Source organism: Dipodomys merriami, unplaced genomic scaffold, assembly GCF_024711535.1.
Source record: "Dipodomys merriami isolate MVZ:Mamm:240054 unplaced genomic scaffold, mDipMer1.0.p SCAF_36, whole genome shotgun sequence".
Classification (NCBI taxonomy): Eukaryota; Metazoa; Chordata; class Mammalia; order Rodentia; family Heteromyidae; genus Dipodomys; species Dipodomys merriami.
Genome location: NW_027205159.1, coordinates 8879063 through 8892034, shown reverse-complemented (window position 1 = coordinate 8892034; position 12972 = coordinate 8879063). Strand labels below are relative to the sequence as shown.

At 37.4% G+C, this 12972-nt stretch overlaps 1 pseudogene; it reads left to right on the top strand.

The window, feature by feature from the left end:
- LOC138804238 (heterogeneous nuclear ribonucleoprotein K-like) overlaps positions 1-12728 on the top strand; it is an 81865-nt pseudogene extending 69137 nt beyond the window's left edge.
- The last annotated feature ends 244 nt before the right edge of the window (positions 12729-12972 follow it).

Sequence of the window (12972 nt, the reverse complement as noted above, 5' to 3'; positions counted from 1 at the left end):
TGTTTATCTCACTTAGCAAAGATGAACTTAAATTCGTTCCATTTACTTAACTATGTTGATAGTTCATTTTTTTTGATTGTTAGATAAAACTCTTCAGGGTGCATTGTATCCATGTACCTACTGACAACTTGGGTGCTTCTAGCTTTTGACAAAGACTTTTGCAGAAAGATTTTTGCATGGACATAGTCTTATATACAGTTGACAGAAATACCTCAGAATTCTGCTTCTAAATAATACTTAACTGCATGGTTTGCTTTATAAGGAATTGACAAACTATATTCCAAAGGGACAGTAGTACCAGGAGGCATTGCCATCAATCTTTTCTTTGTACTATTTTAAGTATAATTTACCCAAGACTTCTACATATTTTAGTGTATGGAGTTACATCTAAACCAGCTCAATTTACCATGTAGCTTTTCCTTTAGTATAATCTGCTGTCCACCCAGCATTACTTAAGCAAGATCTTTTCTCAGGGCCAATTCTCATAACTAACTCTGAGTTACTGACAGACAAATCTCCAGTCAAATACTACTCATACAATACATAGTTCTCTGAAACCTGTCAGTAAATGCTCACTGATTAGTTAACAGAGTAGAAATTTGTGTGTGTGTGTATGTGATTTATATTATTGTCATTACTCAGTCCTTTGTTTTGACCTGAATAGTTAAAACTTGACGCAATTACTCAGATTTCTCAGGTGGGTTGGGCATGTGTAAAAAGGAGAAAATTGTCCCCACCACCCTTGCCTGAAGACATGTAATACCACAGTTGCACAACATGGCTGAGCTTGTTGAATGTGTGGCCTGGTCAGTGAGGAACTAATGTAGTACACCACAATTCACATTAATCCCTTAGTAAAGCTGTCATCATTGTAGGTTCTATGTTCCTGCTTTTCCCAAATAATAACATTTAAAAAATTCTATGAAGCCAAGCTTTATTTTAAAAATCCAGTTCTCATTTCAAAGGGGTAGAATTTAAATGTTGTCTATTTTAAAAGGGTGAAAACTAGCCACACAAAATCTTCAAAGTAAAACAGAAACATAATCAAGCTTTAAGTATAAGCCATTTAAAATACTTTGTTTTATTTTCTATGTGTTTATTGGGATAGGTGATGGTACAGGGGCTTGAACTCAGGGCCTGGCCCTTTTGTTTGGCATTTTTTGTTCAAAACTGGGCTTTATACTTGAACCAGACATTCACTTTTGACATTTGGTTATTAGTAGGAATTAAGAGTTTAACAGTCTTGTGCTCAGGCTGGCTTTGAATCAAAGTCTTCAGATATTAGCCTCTTAAATAGCTAGGGTTATAGGCACAAGCCACCAGCATCTAGCTTAAGCATTTCATATGGATAACAGGAGGTAAGCATGAAACAGGACAGCTAAATCTCATAGCTTCTGCTGTCATTGTGCCAAGGCAGAGTATAGGTCATGCTTTTTGACCTCTGAGGAGGAGGACTAATGAAAGCATTTCTGATTCACCAAGGACAAATAGACCTTGGGTAGATTTGTGTACTTCTGTCATAATGAGAAGGTTAATGTTTTCTGCTATATCAAGAAAGACCTCTAATGTAGAGTAAAGGTTGAATCTAGAGTCAGCCAGGATGTGATATGCATAACAACAGAAACTTTTTCCTCTTCAAAGTGAGATTTGTGAGTACCTAGTGCTTCAAATACATGAAGACTTAGAAAGGAACACCAGAAGAGGCCAGTTTATTAGTCAAAGCATCCAATTCAAAATAATGAGATAAGCCTGAATCCAGGCTGAGCACTAGTGGCTCACTCCTATAATCCTAGCTACTGAGGAACCTGAGATCTGAGAATCAGTGTCAGGAGCCAGTTGTGAAGCAAAGTTTGTGGAGACTTTTATCTCCAATTAATCACCCAAAAGCAGAAAGTGGAGCTGTGGCTCAAGTGGTAGAATGCCAGTTTTGAGCAATAAAAATTTAGAAACAGAGCCCAGTCTCTAAGTCCAAGACCCAGGACCAGCACACACAATGTGTACACACACAGAAATACAGAATCCAATCCATAATTTACTCAGAGTATATAAAGGAATTATTAGAAAACATCAACCAAACATCAATAAATCTATCATCTTAGGGGAATAACATCAATTCACATACACATTTTTTTTAAAAAGAACAGATCAAAGGCTGAAAAATATCTAGAGACTTTTTTATTCCAAGAAATGGAGTAAGTTGGAAGAGATCAATCTACTTTGTTTGAAGTAAGATCAAAAAATAATTTTTTTCTATATTCACTTATGGAATTAACTCTGTTACTTCTGGTTTATTGAAGTTTTCAAGGAAACAACCAACATTTCTGTCTTTAGTTGAGGTGGCCAACTTTGGCCATATATGCAAGTACATGTGTATCAAATGGAAAGGATACTATATGGAGACAGGATTATAGGTAAGATTTTGCATGCAGAAAATCTAATGTATTGTTCCCATGGCAACTGTAACTTTGCCACAATGCACATTATAGTAATCTCTGCAGTGGTCTCTATACTTACAATTGTAAGGTATTTGGTTCGGTCTGTAATTCTTTATTTTCCACTGCCTGTAGTAATTTTCAGAAAAAAATGTCTCATTTAAGACTCTCTTAAAGTTTGTCTCTGTTGTTTGTGAATAATTTTGGAATACCTGAGGAAAATAGCTAAAAGAAGCCAGTGAAAAGGAAACCTGGATTGGAAAGTTCATTTTCTTTTCCCATTATTTTTTTTGTGGTTGTAACAGAATGGCACAGACTGAGTAGTTTCCAAAGAAAAGAAATTTCTTTCTCACAAGATTATGAATGTTGAGGACTCTAATGCTAAGGTAACAGTAACAGTATGGGTGGAGTCTGTTGGCTTCTGTCCAATTGCAGAACGTAGAATTGCAAGAGAACATTTGAGAAAGCCAGAAAGAAGGAGCTAAAGTACATCCTAGAAATAGCTGGATAGCTAAACAAGTGTCTCAGTGATAGCATTAGTCCATTCACAGGGCTTCTGTCCTCATTACCTCTCATTAGGCTCCAGTCTCCCAGCCCTGACACTCAGCTTGATTGCAGCCACAAGATCAAGAAGTGAGCCAATACTCTTGCACTGAAGATTAAAGTTCTTGTAAAAGTGTTTTATTGCTATTATAAAGGTGATGTACAGAGGGGTTACAGTTTCATAGATCAGGTAATGCGTTCATTCGTTCTTAGACAAAGTCTCCCCTTCCTTTGCTTTCTCTTAAAAATTAAGTTTTTAATACATGAACTTTAGGGGACACATTCAAACAGTAGTGCGTGCACGCACACCACACACACACACACACACACACACACACACACACACACACACACACACCTCTACCTTCAACCTGAGATATAGACTTTACTCCATAAAATATCATTAAACGGAGACAATAACATTCCAACATATCATAGAAATCCAAAGAGCAAAATCACAATTTTTGTTACAGTGGCTGCCACCATCTGTCAGTTTCTCTTCCCTCTCTCCCCCTCCCTTTGCCATATCTTGCTCCCTATCAGAAGGTCAAATACGTATGGATATCTACCCTTCCTCAAGAGATCTCAGAATGTGTCACCTCACTACCACCATCACGAAGAGTATCTCAGCCACTATATTCTATCCTCTTACTCTTAAGTGACATGCTGTGACCATGTCATTACTAATGTGATCAGTAAGAAATGAAGGCAATCTACAGATGGAAATTCTGACAAAATCTCATTGAGTGGCAGTCATGGGCCCAGGATGAGGTATTCTTGGCCTTTGTTTTGAACTTTGTCAAGTTTAGCAGAGCTGCCTGAAATCAACCTAAAAATATTCATCCATCACCAACAATGTTGGAGGACAGAAAGGGAAAATCAAGGGTATTGTGCCCACTGGGAGTCACTCACACAACCCTGAAACCATGTTTTCCTTCACAACCCCATTATGGATAATATTAAATTCCTTATTTGTAAGTCATTTAAAGAATTTTCTATTACTGATTATCACAGACATCTTTCTGATACCCTAACTTATTAAACTCTGAGTTTTAATTGTCTCATTTATTAAACAAATAAAGATGCAATCCCTTTCATAAAATCTGTACAGAGTATTTTGACTAGTGCTGAAAGGCACTATCAAAGATGAAGCTAATAAATTGATTTTCATATATCCATTATTTATATTCATAGGGTATTAGATTTTTGTCAACTTAGAAGAGACAGCATTAATTTTTTTAAAGAAGTTTGCAAGCTCCCTGACATCAAAATTACATTAAAGGAAGCCATTCCATAACACAGTTGTGCAGCAATTTGTTTAATAGTCACCTCTGATGGGTATTTAGATTATTTCTAGTTTGGGACTATTAAAATTTGTTACGCACATTCCAGGAAAAATCTTTTTTTTTTTTGGTCAGTCATAGGGTTTGAACTCTGGGCCTGGGAGTTATCCCTGAGCTCTTCAGCTCAAGGCAAGTAATCTACCACTTGAGCCACAGCACTATTTCCAGTTTTCTGATGGTTTATTGGAGATAAGAGTCTCATGGACTTTCTCCTTTGGTTGGCTTTCAACTGCGATCCTCAGATCTCAGCCTCTTGAATAGCTAGAATTACAAGCAGGAGCCACTGGCACCCAGCAGAAAAGTCTTTAAGAAGTTAAATACTTGCATTTCTCATAGTAAAAACTAAGTAAAGGAAGTAGCGCTGTGGCTCAAGTGGTAGAATGCTCACCTTGAGCTGAAGAGCTCAGGTACAGCAGCACCCAGGCCCAGAGTTCAAGGCCCATGACCCCCCCCCCAAAAAAAAAAAAAAAACTTAGGTAAAATTCACATTGCTTGTGGTTAACTTAATAAAAGCTAACAAGTTGAGTTCCAAAGTGAGCATATTGTTTTCAGTTTTCACTTACATATCTGAGAGTTTTAATTTTGTTAACCCATGGAATATTCAGTCTTTTCCATTTTTGCCATTTCTCCCAGTCAGTGGCTTGTCTTACATTGTTTTAATACAGAGCTTTCCCAAGAATAAAATTTTCATTTTGATAAGGTTACTTTTAGTAAGGTTGATTTTATTACCTTTTACTTTTGTAATACATGATTTTTGCATTTTCGTCCATGAAGATTTTGTATATCCCAGAGTTGCAGAGGTTGGTTCATTACTTATATGATTCCTGCTGGAGTTATTATAGTATGATCAATTTTAAGTTGATGTGATATGACACAGAAGTCAAGGTTTAGTTGTTTATTATCTGTATGAAAATAGAGTAGCTGTAGAACATTTTGTGGAAAAGATGACCTCTTCTTCATTGAATTTCATTGTTCTCTTCATTGAAATTTGGGTGAATATGTAAATGTGCTTCTCATCCTGATCTGTTTGTCCTGTTCCAGAGACCTATCTTCATACTTATGTGATAAAGTTACATCTTATTACTCCCTATAGCTTATAATGTGGCTTGAAATGAGTTACTAGCATTTCTCCTTATAGTTTCTTCAAGATGGATATAGATGTGTGTAATCATTTTATTTTTAATGTTAATTTTAGAATCAACTTGTAATTCTCTGTAAATTGGACGTGGTGGTACATGCCTGTAATGTGAGCACTCTAGATTCTGAGACAAAAAGATCAGACAGAAAGGTCAGATTTGAGTGCAAGTTGAGACCTTGTCTGAAAAAATATTTGTTTGATTTTGTCTGCAATTGTGTTTAATTTATAAATTTGGCTGGAATTGTGTTTGAAATATATATTGGAATTGTTGCTTCCAATATATAAAACTTGTATGTTTTTCAATTTGCTTGAATCTTTTAATATTTTTTCCACCAATGTTTTCATGATTTTTAATGTACATTTTGCAAATATGTATTAAATTTATCCTAAAATATTTTTTTACTTTATTCTACAATCATCTTTTGTGTTTCCATTTATAATTATCCATTGTTATCATATAGATATAATTCTCTCTTTTTAGGTTGCACTTGTATTTTATCTTGCTTATTTTTAGAATCTAAAAGTGGTATTAGTCTTAATACCTTCAATGATATTTTAGACTTACATTCAATTATGCTGCTTGCCTTTTTAGTGTAGATCATGAAATTTCCTTCTAGGAATTTTACTGTCATGGTTGAGTAGAGATTTTTTAAAGTATCTGTTATGGTTAATTTAGTATGTTTGATTTCATAATGAATATTAGAGTTTTGACTATTTGTTTCACTCCTATTTTCTTTTCATAGCTCCTCTGTAGACTATTTTTTGGTTCTGTTCCCAGTTTGAACCCAGGACATTGGCTCTATCTCTAAGCTCTTTTGCTCAAGGCTAGTGCTCTACCATTTGAACCACAGCTCCGCTTCTGTGCTTCTATTGTTTAGGGGATATATAAGAATCTCATAAGCTTTCCCGCTGGGCTGGTTTTGAAAGGTGATCCTTCCATCTCAACCCCCAACAGGCTGAGCCACCTGTAGACTGGCGCCTGGCCAAACTTCTTTTAATCTCTCATTTTTCTCAGTTATTTTTATTTGACATGCTTGGGAAGCCTTATTTTCTGTGAGTTTTCTACTGATTATTCTGGTAATTTTAACACTGGGGCTTATTAAGTACAGAATTTTGCCCAATTTAAGAGCAATACAAACACTTAATTCTACTCCACCTCAATTTACTTGTTATTTCTATCATTTTAGTTATGACCTGTTTGCTTTCTCACAGGTTAGATACTGTCTTTGTTTTCAAAGCCATTCTCTGCCATCCACCACAATGGGGCTGTTGGCCATTTAACAAGGAGGCTTGTGCTCATTGGCCACCTCTGAGGCCCCTTGCCACTGACTGTGTCCTCTTACCAAGTTCAGTTTGATCGATAATAAGATCTTTCTCACAGTGTAGAAGTAATGACTGAATGAACCTAAACATTAACTTTGAAAGACTTATTGGTATACAGGAAATGTATATTAGGCATTCAGCATTGGCTTCTATACTTCTCTCCTGCCTGTAACTAACACTTTACATTGGGGGTAGAGGTGTCATACAAATTCCCTCGGAGAAATCTTTGAGTAATAGCTCGGTTTTTATTGTCCAAAGGTCTTTATTCTGCCATTCTTAAAAGAAAAGCTTACTGTGAATGGTATTCTAGGTCAGCACCTATTTTTCTCCTTGAGTATTAATGTTTCCTCCGGTATTATCTTAAATATATACCCTCAGAAACGCTAGGGAAAGTGGTAAGATTTTCTTCTGTGGGCTCTTCTTTCTCTCTCTCTTTCTCTCTCTGTCTGTCTCTTTCTCTCTTTCATTATCTTGCTCTTTCTTTCTCTCTGTCTCTCTTTCCTATTTGCTTTCCCTTTCCATGTAGTAAATCTAAATATGTGTTTTTGTAAAAGCGAGATTCACTAAACTTTTTAGTGATGTCTGTCTTTTCAAGTCTTCCCTCTCTTTATCCTTTTAATTTCCTTTTTTCTAAAATTATAAGTAGATGTCTATAAAATTTGCACATTTTATTCTTTACTTCTCCTCAAGCTTCTCTGTCTGTCTACAATGCATTACAAGGATTTTCTTTATAGCTAAATATTTTGGTTCCCTACCTTTCTTTTCTTCCCCATGCCTTGATGAGCTCTCATCTTACTCAGCCTGTTACCACATATAAGCACGTTATATTTGTACAAGTTGCATTTGCATCATCATTTTCAAGTCTGTATTGTGTGTGTGTGTGTGTGTGTGTGTGTGTGTGTGTGTGTGTGTGTGTGTGTTTGTTTGGGTGTGCATGTGTACATGCACTAGTATTCTTACTCTTTTTTTTTTTTTTGTTGGTCGTGGGGCTTGAACTCTGGGCCTGGGCGCTGTCCCTCAGCTCTTCAGCTCAAGGCGAGTGCTCTACCACTTGAGCTACAGCGCCACTTCCTGCACTAGTATTCTTGAACTTAGGGTCGGGGCACTCCTTAGTCTTTTCACCTCAAAGCTGGTGCTCTTGCCACTTGAGCCACAGCTTCATTTGGCTTTTTGGTGATTAATTAGAGACAAGAATCTCATGGACTTTCCTTGCAGGGCTGGTATCAAACCATGACCCTCAGATTTCAGCCTCCTGAGTAGCTGGGATTATAGACATCAACTACCAGCATCCAGCAGACTTGTTCTTTCTGATAATATATCCTGTGTTACCTATGTTTCCTGTTTCTTCTTGTACAACTTCACACAATTGAATTGTGCTTCTTAAACTCATATGAAGTTTCCTAAGAAAACTTAAAGTGAAATACTATAAGATCTAGTAACCCTATTGCTGGGTATATATCTAAAGGAAATGGAATTAGTCTGGCAAAAGAGACAACTGCAACTCATGTTTATGACACTATACAGAACCCAAGAAGTAAAAGCAAACCCAGTGACCACAGAGATGGAGAGGGTACATGGAGTCCTTCCCAATGATACAACACAGAGAACTCTGTTACTGCAGACACATGTATGGAACTGGAGGTCATTAACATCAAGTGGAATAAGCCAGGCATAGAGAAAGCATCACTATATGATATCACTTATGAGTGGAATCTAAAGATGTTGGTATCACAGTTTAGAATACAATGATGATTATTTTTTTAATTTAATTTAATTTTATTTGTGAACATACTGTACAGAGGAGTTACAATTACATGGGCAGGATAATGCGTACATTTCTTACCAAGCATTGCAGCCTCTTCCTTTGTTTACCCTTCACATCCCTTCCCAGCCTCCCCCTCCCCCCATTCCCAATCCTTCTCCTCTCCCCCTTCCCCCCCACCCCCTGCACCTACGTTGTAAAGCTGGTTTTGACATGACAACTTGTACTTCTCATTGTTGCAACAGGTCCGCCTGTATCCTTAAACAACTGGTTTTTCCCCATCTCCTCCACAAGTTATACTGACATCAAATATAGTGAAAGCAGGGGTTATACTGTGGGGGAGGGACATACAAAGCAACAAAGAGATAATCTTATAAATGCGTTAGAAACACATGCATGAAAGAAAAAAACATTAAAATATACATGTAAGGTTCATTTTCCTGACATCACATTATCTGACCTTTTCTGCTTGACTCCTACATATACTAGATATTACAAATAAGGGAAACCATGGGACCTATGTTTCTTTGGGCCTGGCTTACTTCACTTAATATGATTTTTTCCAAGTTTTTCCATTTCCTAACAAATGGTGCAATGTCATTCTTTCTGATGGAGGCATAGAATTCCATTGTGTATATATACCACATTTTCTTTACAATGATGATTATTAGAGCCTAGGAGAGTAGAGTGGGAAATGGAGGAAAGACTGGCCATAGGTACCAACCCATACTAGGAACACGAAGCTCTGGGGTCTGCACAGTGTGTGACTATAGAAAACACTAGTGTAGTGCTTATTTCCAAAAGCTGGAAGTATCTTAAATGATTCTTTTTGAGTGAGTATATGATATGATAATGAATAATAATAATAATAAATAGGTCCATTTAGCCCAAGTTAGACATTATTAAACATATATGTGTATCAAAAATATACATTTATCAAAACATTACACACACCCCATTAATTTGTACAGTTTAAGAGTTTGTGTGCATTACTTTAAAATTTTAACATTTATTTATTTATTTACTGGGGCTTGAATTCAAGCCCTAGATGTTTTCCTTAAGCTTTTTCTCTCAAGGCTCATGCTCTACCACTTGAGTCACAGCTCTACTTTTAGTTTTTTGTTGGTTGACTGGAGCTAAGAGTCTCATGGGACTTTCCTGTTTAGGCTGGCTTTGACCTAGTATCCTCAGATCTTGGCCTCCTGAGTAACTAGGATTTATAGGCATGAGCTACCAGCAATAAGATGGAACTTTTTTGTGGGATTTGTGTTTTTTTTTAAACTGCAAAGTTTTTTTTTTTAAATAAAACATACAGTAGGCCCTTGGTATCCACAAGTTATGTAGTTCCCCAAAGAACCACTATGAATTAACTTCAGTTTTGACCCTTGGTATCCATAGGTTATGTAGTTCCCCAAAGAATTGCTATGAATTAACTCCAGTTTTCCTCTACTCTACAGATAATATCTCTGAGTATCAAAAAAAAAAAAAAGAAAGCCCATGGATGAAGAAGGCTGCACTGGTTTCACAGCATTACTGTTGTGTATCTTAATACTGCTCACTGACCACTAGATCTCATTCCATGCTCTTTCACTAGAATTCTGCAGGTGCTTGATTTATTTCCCATGACATCACCCAATATCCACTGATATTGCCCTTCATCCTTTCACTAACAGTGAGAAGACTCACTTTCCCCTTGCAGTTTGGGTATTTGTTTTCTGGGCAGGGAGCAAACTGTATTCATATTAATTAAAGGCAGGGATTTAAACCCAGCTGTTATGTCAAGTCTGTCCAAGAGCTACTCAGCATCCAAGGAGCTGTCTAACATGCACAGAGGAATTTAGTAGTTTTTGTGCAATTTCTTTTGATTGTTTTTAGAATTCTTATATTTAAGTAGTTGTACAAAGAGGTTATAATTCCATAAGTCAGGTTATTAGTCAATGTTTCTTGGTCTGTGTCACCCCTTCAATCACTCTCCTTCATTTTTCCTTTCCATTCCTACCCTTAAGTTACATAGTTCAGTTTTACATAATGTACATTGACTATAATGTCTGCATGAGCTCACTCTTCCTCCCTCCATTCCTGTGGGCCCCCCCACCCGCAATGCCCTCCAAACATATTTCTGCTTCCTGGCATATTTTAATAAATAGCTTTTAAAATATTTTTGACACATTTGATCAAAACTGCAAATTTTAATACATAGATTAAAAAATGCTTTTGACACATTTGATCAAACAAGTGCACAAATAAGATGGACATATGGCATATTAAAAACAAAAATATATTTCTTTAGCACTCCACTTCATGAAATGTAGGAAACATCCTAGTTCAATTTTTTTCCACCCTCTCTCTCCTTCCTCTCCCTCCTCCCTTCTCCCTCCCCCTCTCCCCCAACACCAAAGTTGTAAAGTTCATTTTTCAACATTTTGACAGTAGTAGGATTTGAACTCAGGGCCTCACATTTGTTGGGGAGCCATGTCATCAGCCACTTTTACCTTAGGTTATATTTTAGATAGGGTCTTGTGATTTTTGCCTTGTGCTTTGCCTTGGACTGAGTTCTACCTACCATATCCCTGAGCAGCTGGGATTACAGGCACATACCATGATGTCTGCTTTATTGATTGAAATGGAAGTTTATTAACTTTTTGTCTAGGCTGACTTCAAACCATACTCTCTTCTATATATCTGCTACTGTGCCTGGCTGATTTTATGGAAACTACAACAACAAAGTCTTCAGTAAATATTTGAGTTTGTCAATGTAAATAAGTAACCAAAAACTAAATACACAAGGTGTATTTCTTTGTGTGGTGTCATAGAACTGTAGTGGAATCCATCAGGCAAAACCAAAATCCAATGGATAATACTGTTTCTGTTCCTGTTGGAGTGTGTATATGTGTGTGCATGTGTATGGGTGTGTGCATGATAAAAGCTTTAACTCAAAGGTACAAGTCTCTACTGAGGCTTTACACTCTTCCAGTCAAGGAATGTGCTATGATCAGAGGTCATGTAAATTCAAAGTGTGACAGAAGTAAAAGATGCCTGTGGGTTGCAGTGAATTGGGGCAGCTTTTCCTCTCTGGAGATAGCTGGATGGATGAGGTCTGTTGATGTGTCTGCATTGGGAGGAAGAGGTTTTTCCTGCCCACTTTTTCAGAGTATATCTCATCAAAGCTTCATGCTCTTTCTTTGTTTCTATTCTATGACCTCATTTTATTCCAGCCAAGGCCCCACATGTCTGAGGAAGCACAGGGGTCTAGACCACTGAGATCCTCATTCATCTGAAACAGGCAGAAGCTTCTTTATTATTTGGTAGCTTCAGAAACCAAGGCCATTCTCAATTTCCAAATCTCTTCTCAAGATTTGTATTCATAAGCTGCTTTTTAAAGGACACCTCCTTTGTACAACTACTTAAAGATAATTTGTAAAAAGTGAGGGAAAATCACCTCTTCAGATGGCTGTGGACCTATCCAAAGTTCTTGTTTGTCATTTGTCCTGGTGTTCTAGTGTGCTGGCTAGCGTGACACGCTTGCTTATCTGGTGATCTACCACTTAATTCATGTCTCTAGCCTGGCTTTTTGCTTCTTAATTAGAATGGAGTCTCACAGATTTTTCTTCCTCAGCTGGTTTTGTGATTCTCTGGATACCAGCTGACTGAGAGTTACATTGTGAGCTTCCAGCACCTGGCTTGTATTTATTTATATTTCTTTTTTAGCAGTAAGGCATTTCTGACAGGAATAATTATAAACTCTAGCCCTGCCATGCTGGCTCTCCATTTGGTTGTGGATATTTACCATATATCTTTTATAAGGTACTTGTTTATCCTGGAAGATGAGCTAATGCCCAGATATCTGATCTGTGGCCAGGTGCTCCTCTCACAGACAGCTTTTTATACTAGCTGAGACCATGGTGGCGCATGTCTGACCTACATCCAAACGATGGCTATCAAAATAGCCTCTTTCCAGAAGATTCCTGACTGGTAGCAATTTCAGGCACAGGTCTGTCCATCAGGTGGAGCACAGAGGAAGCAACTCAAAAACAAACGCAAAACAATAACAAGAAATCCCACATGAAATAACCGCATTGGTTTATTACCTGCAGATCCCAAGGGAAGAGAAGAGTATAGCACAATCCATGAGGACCAGTGGGAAAGGGGAAGCCATCAAGAACAGGTATACTCCACCACGAGGATAAGAAAAGGTAGGGACCTTTGAGCTAAAGCATTCTGTGGGGTCCAGAGCATTACTAATGCTGACTTTCCATGAGAAGTCCTCACTGGAAGACCTAGAGCAGACAGGCATGGATTCTGTGGCTGCAATGTGGCTCAGAGGTGATCACCATATGCCTGTGCCCTCCATGTCAACGAGGAAGCTGAAGATACTGCGATTAATCATACTGAGAGACTGGAAGAAGGTAGAGAATTAGAAAGCATGACAAG